The sequence below is a fragment of the Sapajus apella genome, unplaced genomic scaffold (genome assembly GCF_009761245.1).
Source record: "Sapajus apella isolate SASKATOON/1434 unplaced genomic scaffold, GSC_monkey_1.0 scaffold46, whole genome shotgun sequence".
In the NCBI taxonomy this organism is placed as follows: Eukaryota; Metazoa; Chordata; class Mammalia; order Primates; family Cebidae; genus Sapajus; species Sapajus apella.
The window spans coordinates 2,657,186-2,671,843 of record NW_022436986.1 but is presented as its reverse complement, the minus strand read 5'-3'; positions in this window follow the sequence as shown (position 1 = coordinate 2,671,843).

Here is a 14,658-nt window from a genome sequence, read left to right as displayed (position 1 = left end):
TTGTCATTCTGAAGCAAAGCATACAAATGTGTGAAGTGCTGGGGACCACAGCAGACAGTGCTGGTGCCAGATGAGATGGCCTTGAGGGTGGGGTGGGGTGACTGTGGCATCCTTACTGTGCCCCTCACTGGGATGGCAAGGTCTCCCCCAAGGCTTCACCGAGGTGGCGCTGGAGCTGGCTGCTGACCATGATAAGATGTAGCTGGGCAGCGATGGCAGAAAGGTATCCCAGGGGGAAGACAGGGCAGAGTGAAGGCCTCGGATGGAGAGGCAGCCGTGCCCTCAGTGGTGCATCCTCCACATGGAAAGCTTCCCGGGTGGTGGATGGGCCAGTGGTGCCCAGACTCATGGCTTGATTGATGCACATCCCTTCCTCCTGTCTTCCTTCAAAGTCCCCATGCAGTGGCCCCAGGCATGCCCCCCAACAGCATCTGGAACCAGTGTTGGCCACATTGTGGGGAGAGGCCTGGCTTCCATTGCAGAAATAATTATTGAGGTTCCAATTCATCATGGAAACAAATGCTGTACTTGAATGCTAACAAGAGAGTTGCATTTGCATAGCCCGTGTTGTTTATACCATGAGAAATTACTTCATAGGCTGAAGGGTGGGGATAGAGGGGGCTAGCCGGGCCTCAGTATCCTCTGCCTATTCACTTTCTAGGGGGCAAGACAGCCACACGCCCACTTCCACATTAACAGCTGGTTTCAGAAGATGAGACGCCTTTCCATGTGGGAATTTACCTAATGCTAATCTGGATAATTAAGAAAAACCCTGCCAAAATCCCCCACAAAGATTCAGAAGGAACTACTGCTGATCTTCGTAGACACATTGGCACATTTCTGCATCTTATTCTGATGGCACTCTCAAAATAACTGGTCCAGGGGTCTCCTGGGTGGCAGGGGCAGGTGCCTTATGAGGTCTTAGTTCTGGCAGCCCAGCCGTGGGCACAGGCTAAGCTGCAGATACCCTCAAACCCTTGCATGCTTGGTCCATGAAGATTTAGTCACATTCCCTTCCCTTACGATTCTCTTCCCTTCTCTGGTCTTAGAGCATGGGAGGGCAAGAAAAGGCCATTACACAACATATCGTTAAGGAGAAGACTCATCGAAGATCATTCCCAATCAGATCTTATTTAAAAGCAAAAAGCACACTCTAGTCCCAGCTACTTGGGAGGCTGAGGTGGGAGGATTGCTTGAGCCCAGGAACGCAAGGCCAGCCTGGGCAACATAGCAAGACCCCATTTCTTTCTTTTCTTTTTTTTGATTCTGAGTTTTGCTCTGTTGCCCAGGCTGAAGTGTGGTGGAGCGATCTCAGCTCACTGCAACCTCCACCTCCCAGGTTCAAGCAATTCTCCTGTCTCAGCCACCCAAGTAGCTGGGATTGCCCACCACCATGCCCAGCTAATTTTTTGTATTTTTAGCAGAGAGGGGGTCATGTTGGCCAGGCGGGTCTCGAACTTCTGACCTCAGATGATCCGCCCGCCTCAGCCTCCCAAAGTGCTGGGATTATAGGCATGATCCACTGTGCTTGGCCACAAGACCCCATTTCTAAACATATGCACTCACAAAACAAAACAAAACCAAACCCAAGGGGAAACCAGATCAGCTAAGCATCCCTAAGCTGCCCTAGGTTCCAAGCCTCAACTCATGACCTTGTCCTGAGATCCCCTCACCCTATCCCAGGACACTGTGTCTACCTACCTATGTATTTCACCTCCTCTCCTACACACACACACACACACACACACACACACACACAGAGATTCACAGTCTTGAACACACACACACACACACAGAGATTCAAAGAGTCTTGAGCTCTCCAGCTTGTGCCTTGGTTTACCCATCCATAATCTCACATACAGTGATTGGGACCTCAACCACATCATCTAGACTCTGGTACATCATATCTTCTTCCTGGTACCCCAGAGCTGGCATGGCTAGCTGATCCCCCTTTAAGATCATAGACAGCACAGGCCACCCTTGGTCAGCTATGCTGGGATCATTCCTGGAATCAGACAACTTCATCTGCAGTTGGGTGTCCTTGTCTCTGTCTTATCCATCTCCTCTCTCACCACAACCATGGTCCGACGCTGACCAGTGCTCTCTGCCTGGATAACTCCTCCACTGGCCTGCCTAGGAGCCTCTGAACAAGCCTGTTTGAGATGCTTTCCCCCCCATTCATTCTGCCTTCACCTTTGAGCCTTAGTTCAAGAGCCACCTCCTCCCCTGCGGTTGGAAGATTCCATTCTTCCAACCCAAGTCAGAACTGAGCCGCCTGCCCCAGTCCTAACCAGTCTCACAGACCCTGTACCAGCCTCAGCTGAATGCCACAGCCATCTGTGTACATATTAACACCCAGCCCTTTTACAATGCATTTTAAAACACTCAAAAAACTGACATATAACTTATATAAAGTACAGTTACAACTCAATATATTTTTCTATATTTATACATCCTTGTATGGGTTTAGGACACAGATGGGTAGGTCAAGGCACGAACCAGGAAACTAAAGACTCTCTGTGGGTGTCCCCATATGTGTTGGGGAGGTAGGACTACCTGAAGGTAACCCAGACATTGGAGGCAAAGAAAGTAGATGCATACTCAGTGTCCTCGCATGAGGTTATGAGGTCTCAGGAAGAGGGTCTTGATCTCCTAGATGAAGATATAAAATATTTTCAGCACCCCAGAAGGTTCCCTTGTGCCCTGTTCTGGTCTCGCCAGGGGAACTGCTATCCTGACTTCTAACAGTACAGATTATTTTTGACTGTTTTGAATTTTAGAGAAGTGGAATCTTTTGTGTCTGACTTCTTTTCCTTGCAGCTCAATGTGTGCAAGATTCGTCCATGTTGTTGTAGGCAGTGTGGGATTCTTATCGAAGGGATTCTCAATGCATTTTCACATAGCTGAAAACTTTCATGTTGAAAGTGCAACTTTAAAAATCTTTTTTTTTTTTTTTTTTTGAGATGGAGTCATTCTGTTGCCCAGGCCGGAGTGCAGTGGTGCGATCTCACTGCAACCTCCACTTCCCGGGTTCAAGTGACTCTCCTGCCTCAGCCTCCTGAGTATCTTGGACTACAGGTGCACACCACCATGTGTGGCTAATTTTTGCATTTTCTTGTTTATTTATTTATTTATTTATTTTTAAAGACTGGGTTTCACCACGTTGGTCAGGCTGGTCTTGAACTCCCAATCTCAGGTGATCCGCTCGCCTTGGCCTCCAAAGTGCTTGGATTATAGGTGTGAGCCTCCATGCCTGGCCAATTTTTGCGTTTTTAATAGAGACGGGGTTTCACCATGTTGGCCAGGCTGGTCTCAAACTCCTGACCTCAGGTGATCTGCCTACCTCAGCCTCCCAAAGTGCTGAGATTACAGGCGTGAGCCATTGCGCCAGGCCATCTATCAAGATTTTTTAAATTGGCTGGATGAGGTGGCTCACGCCTGTAATCCCAGCACTTTGGGAGGCTGAAGTGGGCAGATCACCTGAGGTCAGGAGTTTGAGACCAGACTGGCCAACATGGTGAAACCCCGTCTCTACTAAAATAAAATAAAAAAAAAAAAAATTAACTGGACATGGTGGCACATGCCTGTAATCCCAGCTGAGGCAGGAGAAGTGCTTGAATTGGAAGACATGTTGCAGTGAGCTGAGATCGTGCCACTGCACTTCAGCCTGGATGACGGGAGTGAGACTCTGTCTCAAAAAGAAAAAAAAAGTCTTGATAGAAGACAAAGGAAGATGCTAAAAAATAATCTTGATAACTTAATGGCTTCTTCATGCTCGATTGAACTGACTGCTATCATTTACTTCTCCATTCTCTCATTATCAAACATTTCCATTACCCATAATTATCAGGAATATTCTGTGACCATCTTAGCGGATCAGTATTTAAGGGCATCCTCATTAGCTGTTAGGGAAGAGTCCTAGAAGTAGCCAAGGAGTAACCCTGTGAGAAAGACATAAGACCAAAGTGCTGAAATGAAGCTTGCGTTGGTCTGCTAGAGCAGCCACACCAAAATAACACTGACTGGGGAATATCATCAGCAGGTGTCCAAGACCAAAGCATTGGCAGGGTTGGGTTCCGCTGAGGCCTCCTCCTTGGCTTGCAGGTAGGTGCCCTCTCGCTGTCTCTTCACATGGTCCTTGTCATCCCTGGGTCTCTTTGTGTGTCCTGGTCTCCTCTTCTTAGGTATTAGAACACCAGTCAGATTGGACGGAAGCTCTCCTTAACCACCTCACTTTAACTTAATCACCCCTCTATAGGACCACCACTCTATAGGAGCTACAAATGCAGTTACATTCTCAGGTACTGGGGATTAGTACTTCAATATATAAACTTTGGGGAAACATAATTGAGCCCGTAACAGAACTCTTCCTCAGAGATTAGAAATGTTCCTTGGTGTCACCAGGCTTGGGTGCAGCCCTCTTGGTTCTTTCCAAAGCAGAGCTATATTTTGGTGTGAAGACTTCTCTCTGTCTTTCAGGCTCACCCCTATTTTCCTTTTTTCTTTTTTCATGCGACACAATCTCGCTCTTTCACCAGGTGCCAGGCTGGAGTGCAGTGGCAAGATCTCGACTCACTGCAACCTCTGCCTCCCGGCTTCAAGCAATTCTCTTGCCTAGGCCTCCAGAGTAGCTGGGACTACAGGTGTGTGCTACTACACCCAGCTAACTTTTTTTTTTTTTTGTATTTTAGTAGAGATGGGGTTTCACTATGTTGGCCAGGATAGTCTCAATCTCTTGACCTTGTGATCCTCCCGCCTTGGGCTCCCAAAGTGTTGGGATTACAGGCGTGAGCCACCGCGTCCGGCCTCCCCTATTTTCCTTGATCGGTTTCGCATCACTACACTGTCAATTAATCTAGAGATTCTTGACCTTGGATGCACACTGGACTCACGTGAGAGCTTAAGAGATAATTGTGGTGTCTGAGTCCCCACCCAACAGATTCCGACGCCATTGGTCTAGGGGTGCAGGCTGGGCACGGGAGACTTTAAATTTCCTCAGGTGATTCCAGTGGTCTTTGGTCTCTCTGTTCCTTGCCTTTTGCAGAACATAAGGCAGGGCACAGGGGCTGTTTAATTACCATCTTCCAGCGTCACTAAAGCTCTGTATTCCAAAGCCTGTCTTTAACTCCTCTAAACAAGTTCATTGTAAAGCTTGGTGGTAATTTGGATCTTTTGTTAAAATTAAGTCCTTAAAGTAAAAATTAAAAGACAAAATGGAAAACCACTGGGCATAGAAAATCCACCCTGGGTTTAATAGAAAGTCTTAAGTTGTGGACTGGAGTGAGACTCTCACTGCTCAGTGGGGGCGGTGGGGGGGCTTGATATACATTGTGGTCCTTGAGGCTTATGTTCTGTGGAAGGAAGCTTTTACAAGAAGAGGATAAAAGCTAATTTTCGTGAAAGCCCAGCTTCTATGGTGGGGCGATTAGGAAACTATTGTGTTGAGTTTGGGCTCCTCCAAGTTAGCGCCCCAATTCTCAATGTTTGAAAGAAAGCTTTATAATATTCTCCCCATGGGTGACTTACAGACTCACTGAGCTAAGGAAGCCAGAGACAAGAGCACACATTAAATGATTCCATTTATACGAAGTTCAAGAACAGGTGAGGCACTCATGTGTCCTTGCACACTCTGCTCCTCCTGCCTGAGATTGCTTTCCCAATCCTGCTCACCTGAAAAGTTGACTGTCCTTCATATCACAGCAGGAAAGCTGTTTCTCTACCTCCAGGATGGCCTCAGTCACACCCTTCACTTGTCACTATTGTTTTTTGAGACAGGTTCTTGCCCTGTCACCCAGGCTGGAGTGTAGTGGCATGATCATGGCTTACTGCAGCCTCAACCTTCCAGGCTCGAGATCCTCCCACCTCAATGTCTTGCATAGCTGGGACTATAGGCATAGGCCATCATGCCTGGCTAATTTTTTTTTTTTTAATAGATGGGGTCTATGCTGTGTGGGCTGGTCCCCAACTCTTGGGCTCAAGTGATCCTCCTGCCTTGGCCTCCCCAAGTGCTGAAATTACAGACATGAACCACTGCGCCCAGCCTACTGTTTACATGTGTGGGTTTTCTATTAGGCTGTGGTTCTTTCTTGAGGGAGCTACTGTCTCTATTTGCAATGTCTGGTGCAGTGCCACGTACTCAGTAGGGCCTAAAGCATGACATTTGCCACTGAATTGTGTTAGTTTATTCCTTTTTTTCTTTTATTTAAAAACAGGGGTTTCACTATGTTGCCCAGGCTGGTCTTGAACTCCTGGGCTCAAACAATCCTCCCGCCTCAGCCTTCCAAAGTGCTGGGATTATAGTCATGAGTCACTATGTCCAGCCAGAATTGTGTTAGAGTGGGAAATGGTGAGCTGTGACAAGACATTCTTCTGTTACAGCCATTCATTTGTTCATAATGATATTAAACAAGATAGATAAACATGTGATTCAAATACCTCTTTGGGAAACATTCCCTTGTTTGGTATCTGCAGGCACCAGTATGGATGGTCCCCAACTCCAGAGCAGACAGTAGAATGGCTCTATAAAACAGAGGGATGAGACTTTGGGACTGAGGTGGGGCAGTGCTGGAACAACAGATGGAATTGACGGGGAGAAGACAGAGAGAGTGGGTAGGGGAGCTGCAAGGACCGTGGGGAGCTATGTCCAGTGTCAGGTAACCTGTCCTCCCCCCAAATCTTCAAACTCCTGAATCCCATAAAACATTTGATGGAGTGTATTTGTGTGTCTGTGCAAGTGTGAGCATGTGTTATGGTGTATGTATGTACCAGCATGTGTGGTGCAAGTATGCATATGTGCATGTGTACATACATGTGTATAAGCATGAGTATCGAGTGTGTGTGATTACAGAACTGAGAAGGGTTCTGTGCTTCCTGCCTGGACTGTCTCAGGAGCGAAGCTGAGGCAGTATGTGGGTGTTATGAGGAAGTAAGCCTTGGCATCTCAGAAATCGCACAGGGAGGGCTGGTGCCAAACCTGAGGGGCCAGAAGCCTCCAGCTGAGCTGAGTCACACGTTTCTGGAGCACCCCTTCCGGGACAGTCAGTAGGCTCATTGGGAGGGCTGGTCCTGGCTGACAGGCAGGACCTACCTGAGTTGAGAAGCCTGAGTCCCCAAGGGGACAGGGTTCAGGACTGATTAGCAACGTCTCCCCTGGGCTTTCCAGGAGGTTTGCCCTTCTTGGCCTCCAATGGGTGCCAAGCAAAGCACTGGGCTTTTGGGATACAGAGATGAATCAGACACCTGCCCTCCAGGAGCTCCCGGGCTTCTGTGGGAGGCTGAGAATGTAAACAGACAATTACAAGCCAGTAGCTAAAGGCTAGGATAAGGTGGTACTCAGAGGCTGGGGGCAGAGCTGAGAGACACAGTGACTGCCTGCAGCAGAAGGGAAGGGTGTTTCCCTGTGGAATTTCTGACTGGGTTTGGGGAAGCAATAGAAAGAGGGCATTTCCAGCAGGACCCACAGAATGAGCAAATTCTCACAGGATAAAAAGGTGGGGGTACCTTGAGGGCAGATCAAAAGGACACATGGCAGGAGATGAGCAGGACAGGAAATCTGGGGTGACTGGGAAGGGCCCCGAGTGCTGTCCCTAGAAGAGTAGTCCCTAATGGGGTCATCTCAGCCAAGTTACAAAGAAGGCCTGTTCTCATCCTGGCAGGCCCTTGGGAGGGCATACGCCTGACAGGTGCAGCTCGGGCATCTCAGGACACCCTGTAGAGCTGGAGGGAGATGTTATCTGCCCCTGTTCTCCTGCTGTGTTTGGAGCTGGAAGCCCTGGGGCAGGCTCTGCGGGACCCTGAGCCCTGTCTGATCCCTGGTGTTGTGTATGTTATGAGCTGCTGCAGGTGCAGGACAAAAGGCCACAGATAATTTGCATGAGTTGGAGAACACATTTGCAGTTTCCTCCTCTCACAAACTGGAAATTTCACTTTCACAGCCTTTCTTTCCTCATCACAGCTGCACTAGTTTCTTCACAGCACTGCAAGTCTGATGTCACAGAGAAATCCCAGCTTTCCTCTGTGGTGTTTCTGCCTCACTGGCCTCTAGGGCTCCTAAAAGTTCAACAGCCAGCCATAGATGCCCCCTGCTTCAGGCCTCCTCCAAACCCTGTTCCCATGCCCTGATTCCCCACCTCATGGAAAGAGTCTCAAAGTGGGGTAGGGCGTGGGCACTAGTCCTGGCTCTATCCCTAACTCAGTATGCGATGTGAGGCTCTCTCTGGGCCTCAGTTTCCCCATAGGTACCAAGAGGTATTCTAGACTTGCTTATCTCTGAAAGTCCTCCAAGACAATAGTGACTTTCTGATCTTGAGAGTTTCTTTCTCCTGGGAACTCCAAGATAATCTATAGCAAGTGCTGGGGGCTTGGCCCCTGGCTGCCTGGGAACTTGCTTCCTTCAGGTGTCTTTTCCATTTGCTCTGCTACTGCTCCCCGCACCCTTCCCAGTTTTCTCCTATCCTCAGGTCTGATTCCTGCATCCCAGAATTCAGTTGCTCCCTGGCCCCTCATGATAACTCCATGAGAGGTGTGACTTCAGAGGTGCTCAGTCCACTGTGCTAGAGGAGGGGATGGGAGTTGGCCTCCTGGCACTGGAAGGAGGCCATCTTCTCCCTCCAGCCCCTCACTCCCATGCTCTTGCTGTGCCCAGAGATTCATGCGAATAGCTGAAGGTGCCTGCAAGAAACAAGACTGTTGAAGCTCAATATTTAAACACATTTTTCCCTCACTCCTAACTTGATGAAGTTTGCAAATTGTGTTCTGTTGATAAAGTGCAGCAGAGAGAGAGCGAGGGGGATTGAGGGGGCACCAAGGCCTAGGTCTGGCCATTATTCTGACTTAATGTACGACCACAGCAAGGCTTTTCTCAGTTCTTGCCTCAACTTCCCACCTGGGAAGTGAGGAGGAGAGGTGGTGAAGTAGGGTGGGCCAGAGTGGACTAAACAGTCCTTTGGCACTTTGCAGCTCCGACACCCACCAGAACTTCATAAATCCTGTTGTGGCCAAGATCCCTTGCAAGATGTCGCTGTGTGCACAGCCTGGCTTGCTGATGGGAAGGGAAGGCTCGTGAGAAGACAAGAACCCTCTGGAGCATACAGGGAGGCTTCCATGGCCAGGTCTGTGGTGGGGAAACCAGAGTGACCCAGGAGGCCAAAGTTAATTGAGGCGATAAAACCAGAAAACTCCCCTGAGGAGCCAAGTGCAGGAAGGTTGTCAATGCAAATCAGCAGGAAGTGATGGTTAGTTGGGTGCAGGCACAGGAGAGAGGTGGCTGGTGACCCATGACTTGTCCAGGATGATGCTGGGTCCCCCAACCCCCTGGGGCTTGGTGTGGAAGATGAGGCAGGGGTGTGAAAGGAGGCTGGGGCGGAGGCAGCTTTGACAAGCTCTCCTTCCAGAAAGATTAACCAGGGGAGGCTGGCAGGCAAGAGGGGGCCTGTGGGGGAAGAGTTAGTGGGGCCTGCAGATGGTTTCCATCTCAGTGAGGTTCCCCATTCCACTCCAATCGCTGTGGGCTCCCTGGTGGTAGGGGAGGGGTGGAGACAGGAGCATGGACTTTTCTGAAGGATGCAGTTAACTGTGAGGGACATTTCTAGTATCTGGGGTTATTGGAATTCATAAAGGCTCGGGGGGAGGTTCTTCTCAGGCCCTGGTCCATTCTGACAGGATGTTTGGATCTCCTCCACAGCACTATGTTAAGTGGCTTAACTTTTTGTTGCTCGCCTCTGGGGACCAAGAGCTGCGTGTGTTCCAGGCAGCCTGCCCCACTGGTGGAAACTCCAGTCAGGAAGTGTTTTTTGTGCCAGGCCAAAGTCTGTCTCTACCTGTGGGCCTGACCTGACATCAGTCCTCTCCTTCCTCCCCAAAACAGAGTGGTTTGCAGCAGCATTTGGCACAGTCTACCCATAGACATTCAGTCTAGTTATGTCTATGGTAACTTTTATGTAAAAAGCAGAAACAGATAATATAAAACTATAAGGCACAAAAGTTACCTGGTAGGCCTGGTACCAGGTTCTAGGAGTTTGAATTTGGTCAAGTTTCTGTGTCAGTTTGCCAGCCTCTGTCTCAACTTCCATATTCGAGATAAAGACTACCGTTATATCTAATTCTTTTCTTTTTAATTTTTTTTTTTTTTAAAGACGGGGTTTCACCATGTTGGTCAGTCTGGTCTTGAACTCCCAACCTCAGGCGATCCACCCGCCTTGGCCTCCAAAGAGCTTGGTTTACAGGCGTGAGCCACCACACCCGGCAATATCTAATTCTATATGTCAACTTGGCTAGGCTATGATGCTTAGTTGTTTAATCAAATGCTAGTCTACATGATGCTGGGAAGGTATTTTGTAGATGTGATTTATCAGCTGACTTCAAGTAATGGAGACTGCCCTTGATAATGTGGGTAGGCCTCATTCAATCAGATGAAGGCCTTAGGAGCAAAAGCTTAAGTTTCCCAAAGAAGGAATTCTGCCTTAAGACTAGCAGAGAGAAATCCTTCCTGAGCTGCCAGGCTGGGGGCCTGCCCTACAGATCTTAGACTGGCTCGCCTACACAACAGGGCAAGCTTGAATAAATCTCTACTATTGGTTCTGTTTCTTGAGAGAGCCCTGACTGATGTAACCACCTACCATGTCTGTTCAAAGGCAGAGAAAGGACACCTAATTCTCTGGAAAGAAAAGCAATTTATGAGTACTAATATTACAAAAGTGCTAATTTGTGCAGTGTTGTGTTAACCTAAAACGCATCTCTAAGCAAGTGACGCATTTCTCCTAGTCAAAATCCTTGATGTTTTCTGCTGCTACCACTGCCATTGTGTTAGCCACATTTTAATAAAGCATTATGCAAACAGTTAATGTCTAATACATGCATATCTAATATATATACATCTAATACATAATCTTTTTTTTTGAGATGGTCTCATTCTGTTGCCCAGACCGGAGCACAGTGGTGCAATCACGGCTCACCACAGCCTTGCTCTCCTGGGTTCAAGTGATCCTCCCACCTCAGCCTCCTAAGCAGCTAGGACCACAGGTGCACATCACCACTCCCAGCTAATTTTTAGAATTTTTGTAGAAATCGGGGTCTTTCCTTGTTGCCCAGGTTGGTCTCAAACTCCTGGGCTCATGTGATCCTCCCACCACAGCAAACCAAAGTGCCAGAATTATAGCTATGAGCCACTGTGCCGCCTGGCCTCACTTTAATTCTTGAAAGAGACAGAGATATTATCTTCATTTTATAGATGAGGAAAATGAAACCACACTCCTTAGGCTGAAATTCAGTCTTCAGTGATCTTGTTCATTTACGTCCCTCTGCTACCCTCATGTGAAATAGAGTCAAGGGAAATGACAGTGGACCTTCTTGTGTCCTAGATTATCCTACATCCAGGCTGTTGCCTATACTTGTCTTTCTCCTCTTATCCTAATTATTAAAGTCTTCTTTATGCTTCAAGAGCTAATTCCAATGTCATCTGCTCTGTGAAGTTTTCTTGAGTCTCCACCACCAATGACACTGAAGTGACCTCTCTCCACAAACATAGTCCCACATGAAGGCCTCTTTGTAACTTAAGTTACACTCATCTGTTTCAGGGCTTCTCTTTCCCATCTTAAAATAGAAGCTCTCTGAGGGCAGGAAACAAGTATGATAGATTATGACAGATGACAACACCAAAACCCAGCAGTTTTTTTTTTTTGGAGACGGAGTTTCGCTCTTGTTACCCAGGCTGGAGTGCAATGGCGCGATCTCGGCTCACCACAACCTCCGCCTCCTGGGTTCAGGCAATTCTCCTGCCCCAGCCTCCTGAGTAGCTGGGATTACAGGCATGCGCCACCATGCCCAGCTAATGTTTTGTATTTTTAGTAGAGACAGGGTTTTGACCAGGATGGTCTCGATCTCTTGACCTCGTGATCCACCCGCCTCGGCCTCCCAAAGTGCTGGGATTACAGGCTTGAGCCACCGCGCCCGGCCCAGCAGTTTCTTTCTAAAGTTTCAATTCAAAACACAACTAGACCTACTGGACTAAACTTTTTTTTTTCTTTTTTGAGACAGGGTCTCATTCTGGTGCCCAGGCTGAAGTTAGTGGCACGATCCTGGCTCACTGCAACCTCTGCCTCCAAAGCTCAAGCGATTCTCCTGCCTCAGGACTAATCATGCTTCTTTGGTGTTACCAACACACCCATATCTCTCACTGCATTCCTCACCTCTAAGACAAAATACTGGTTTTCATGTTTGTCTTTTGCTTGTTAGCTCTTGAGGTTTGAGATTTCTCCACAGCAAACACAGGCTATAGACTTTCTTTATGTCAGGTAGAATTAAAGCAATACTACCTGGAGCAAAGAACATCTATAGTCTATGTTTTCTGAATAAATCACTCAGATGACAATAGAAACACCAAAGAGGGAAGGATTAGTATTGTCTGGGAGTGGCCATAAAAGTGGAAGAGGATATTTTGGGTATAGGCAATAGCACAGGTAAAGGTATGGAAGAGAAGCATGACCTATTCAGGAACTACTAATTCATCCGGTGGGACTGGAAGAGTGAAGGGGTTAGGGCAGAAAGAATAGTGAAGAACTGCAGAAGATGAAGCATGAAAGGCTTTGAATTTTAGGCCAGAAGTTAGACTTCAGCCTGCAGACAGTAGTTTCTGAATGTTGGTGCATATAGTTATCACCAGCATGCCTCTTAGATAAAGATCCTACTCACAGGCCTAAGAGGTCAGTGACCTCTCCCCTCAAGGCTCCTACAGGTGGATACTTGCCTTATGATCAGGTCTTCTTCACCCACATGTATAAAGCAGGAAGTAAAACTGAAGATGGCCTATGGACTACTGAGCCTACCTCACCCAGTTTAGTAAGAATAGTCCCAATTCAGTGAGAAAATATTAAAATACACCTGCAAAACAATCGCCACAAGAAAATAAACATACAGTTGATCTTTGGTATCTTAGGGTTCTACATCCATGGATTCAACCAACTGCAGATCAAAAAGATTTTAGTCAGAGTGCAGTGACTTAGGCCTGTAATCCCAGCACTTTGGGAGACCAAGGCAGGCAAACTGTTTGAGCCCAGGAATTCGAGACCAGCCTGGCCAACGTGGTGAAACCCTGTCTTTACTAAAAATACAAAAAATTAGCCAGGTGTGTGCCACCACACACAGCTAATTTTAGTTTTTGGACAGGCAAGATCTAATTTGCACGGGCTGGTCTCAAACTCCTGGACTCAAGCAAATCTTCCAATTTTGGCCTCCCAAATTGCTCGAATTACAGGTGTGGGCCACCATGCCTGGCCAATTTTTTCTTTTTTTTCTTTTCTTTTTTTTTTTTTACTTTTAGTAGCAATGAGGTCTTGCTATGTTGCCAGGCTGGTCTCCAACTCTTGAGCTCAAGTATTCTCCTGCCTCAACCTCCCAAAATGCTGGGATTACAGGAGTGAGCCACTATGCCCAGCCCCAAGTACCTTTTTGTAGGAAGAACTGTTCCGAATTTGCTACATTATGGCTGTAGCAAATGACATTGGTGTTTCATTCCTATCTCCATGCCTCTATCAGGGGGCTGCCCAAACCCAATTTACCTGGCTTAAACAAGGACTAATTAAAAAAAATACACACACTATGGCTCCATTGCCCCTCATCAGGGCAACTTTGAGGTGTGGCCCACACTCTTTCTACTGTTCCCTGTGAGTCTGAACGTTCCCCTTATGGGATGTGACTTGATAAGCATCCAGCTTGGCTTCCTTCTCTTCTTTTCCCTGTCTCACGTCCCTCCCCACTCCTTTACGGGGTTTTCATGGAATCATTTCCCAGGAAATCATTTTAAGAAATAACTTAGGCCAGGCCCAGAGGCTCACACCTGTAATCCCAGCACTTTGGGAGGCTGAGGCAGGTGGATCATGAAGTCAGGAGTTTGAGATCAGCCTGGCCAACACAGTGAAACCCTGTCTCTACTAAAAATACAAAACGTGTGATGGCATGCACCTGTAGTCCCAGCTACTTGGGAGGCTGGTGTGGGAGACTCGCTTGAACTGGGGGGGCAGAGGTTGCAGCGAGCTGAGACCACACCATTGAACTCCAGCCTGGGTGACAGAGTGAGGCTCTGCCTCAAAAAAAGAAAAAAAAAGTAACTTAAATGTTAAATGAACAGAAAAGCTTTTGGCTGAAATCGGGCACCAACCAGCTTCATACTGTTATTCATTGCATCGCATGTGTAATAAATCACCAAAATATTGGTGCTTCTTTGAAATGGAAAATCCAACTGTAAGGCCTAAGGGCCTGTGTTGGACTTGGATCCTGGTGAGTGCTCTTACAGCCTAATGACATCTGACCCACTTAAATGTTCCACCAGATGAGCCTCCAACCTGACTCCCTTTGCTCATACTACAATTATTTAATCTTGTCTCTCCTTACACAAACATACCCATACCAATCTTTTCACTGTAGCACTAATAAATAATGTTTCTTTGCTGCCCATCAGGCAAAGAGAAAAGGGAATGGCAATATTCCATGTGATTGTGGGAATGGGGAGATGAACACTCACAAAATGCCAGGGACGTATAAATGATTAGGAAAGAATATGACTTGGGAGTATGATTTAGCAACATGCATTAAAACTTTCATGAAATATATGCATGCTCTCTGACCCTAAATTCCATTTTTTTTTTTTTTTTTTTTTTTTTTTTG